Consider the following 2645-nt stretch of genomic DNA (forward strand, 5'->3'; position numbering starts at 1 on the left):
CTATCTTGCTTAAACACACCTTGTGACCTGGCTATCTTACTTAAACATTCCTTGTGACCTGGCTATCTTACTTAAACATTCCTTGTGACCTGGCCTCAGAAAGAAAAACATGTACTTACAGAACTTACGAAACCTCTGGTACGTGCAGAGATTAGAAAGCAGAACAAAGAGTTTAGCAACATCGGGGGAAGGAAAGGAGGGTACACATTTTTGTATCTTTGTGTTCTTTCAATAGAATCGTTCTATCACCAAGATACATGCACGTGTATGTCTATTGCAGCACTATTCACAATAGCAAAGACATGGAATCAACCTAAATGCCCATTAGTAGTAGTCTGGATAAAGAAAATGTGCTACATATACCACAGAATCCTATGCAGCCATAAAAAACAACAAGATCATGTTCTTTGCAAAAATACAGATGGAGCTGGAGGCCATTATCCCTAGCAAATTCAGGAAAAGAAAATCAAATACCTCATGTTCTCACTTATAAGTGGAAGCTAAATGATGAGAACACATGGACACATGAAGGGGAACAACATACACTGGGGCCTGTCAGAGAAGGGAGGGTAGGAGAAGAGAGATCAGGAAAAATAACTAGTGGGTACTAGGTTTAATATCTGGGTGATGAAATAATCTGTACAACAAACCCTCATGACACAAGTTTACCTATATAGCAAATCTGTACACGTACCACTGAATTTAAAATCATATATTTTACAAATACGAAAAATCAAATAAATCTAAAAAAACAAAGAAAGCAATCTGAAAACAAATCAAAACAAATGAAGCTAGGTAGCTATAAATTTAATTTGTGACATAAGCACAAACAAAAAAATTATTTTAAATTATTTTAGGGCACAATGTTTTCACCGTAAATTCTTAGTTGAATATGCTCTCAGAGAAAACAGCTGCAAATAAATTTTGACAAATAATAACTATATATATTTATGGGATGCAATATGATGTTTTGATGCATGTATACATTATGAAATGATTAAATCGAGCTAATTAAATCCATCCCCTCGCATACTTATCTATTTTTCTGGTGAGAACATTTGAAATTTACTATTAGAAATTTTGAAATAAACAATACATTATTATTAACTATAGTCACTATGCTGTGCAATAGACCTCAAAAACATTTCTCCCACCGCTAACCTCTGGTAACTACCATTCTACTCTCCACTTCTGTGGGTTCAGCTTATTTCAGATTTCACCTACGAGTGATATCACACAGTATTTGTCTCTTTGTACCTGGCTTAGTTAGCATAATGGCTCTTAGATTTCTTCATGTTGTCTCAAATGAAAAATTTCCTTCTTTTTTTAAGGCTAATAGTATCCCATCCCACAATTTCTTTATTCATTTGTATATTGGCCAGCAGTAAGGTTGCTTCCATATCTTAGTTATTGTGAATAATGCTTCAGTGAATATAGGAGGGCAGATAACTCTTCAACATACTGATTTCATTTCCTTTGTATGTATAGCTAGAAGAGGGATCACTAGATCATATAGTAATTCTATTTTTGCTTTTCTGAGAAACCTCCATGCTATTCTTCATATCTCCATATCCTTTTGTCCCCAACCTTGCCAACACTTACTGTCTTTTGTCTTTTTGATAATAGTCATCCTAACAGTTGTGAGGTAGTATCTCTCATTGTGATTTTAATTTTTGTTTTCCTGATGATTAGAGGTCTTGATCATTTTTAATATATCTGTTGGTCATATATATATGCTGTTTTGAGAAATTCCTATTCAGGTATTTTGCCCATTTTAATTGGGTTATTTGGGGTTTTTTTCTATTGAGTGATTTGAGTTCCTTATGTATTTCGGATATTAACCCTTTTTCAGATGTATGGTTTACAAATATTTCCTCCCAAGTCTATAGGTTGTCTCTTTATTCTGTTAATTGTTCCTTTGCTGGGCAGATTTATAGTTTGATATAACCCCATATATCTATTTTTGCTTTTATTGCCTGTGCTTTTTGGGAATCAAATCCAAAAAATCATTGCCCAGAACAGTATTATGAAGACTTTTCACTATGTATTTTTCCAGTAATTTTATAGTTTTAGATCTTACATAAAGTATTTAACCATTTTAAGTTTATTTTTGTGTGTTGTGTGAAGTAAGGATCTAATTTCATTCTTTTGTGTGTGAATGAAGAGACTGTCCGTTTGCCATTGTGTGTTCCCAACATCTTTGTCGAATATCAACATAGCATAATGCATGGGTTCATTTCTAAGTTCTCTATTCTGTTTCATTGGTTGATGTGTCTGTTTTATTGTTTTGATTTTGTTTTGGACAGTATCAAATGTTTTGATTACTATGGCCTTGAAATAAATTTTGTAGTCAGATAGTGCAATTCCTGCAGTTTTGTCCTTTGTATTTCACATTGTTTAAGCTATTCAGGCTCCTTTATAGTTTTATATAAATTGTAGGGAGTTCTTTTTCTATTTTTGTGAAAAAGAGCATTTTCATATGGATTACATTTAATCTGTAGGTTACTTTGTGAAGTATGAACATCTTAACAATATTAATTCTTCCAATTAATGAATGTGAAATATCGTGCCATTTATCTGTGTTTTCTTCATGAATATTTTGTAGTTTTCAATAAATATTGATTATATATAATTACATGTGACAA

The sequence above is a fragment of the Mandrillus leucophaeus genome, unplaced genomic scaffold (assembly GCF_000951045.1).
Source record: "Mandrillus leucophaeus isolate KB7577 unplaced genomic scaffold, Mleu.le_1.0 Scaffold868, whole genome shotgun sequence".
Classification (NCBI taxonomy): Eukaryota; Metazoa; Chordata; class Mammalia; order Primates; family Cercopithecidae; genus Mandrillus; species Mandrillus leucophaeus.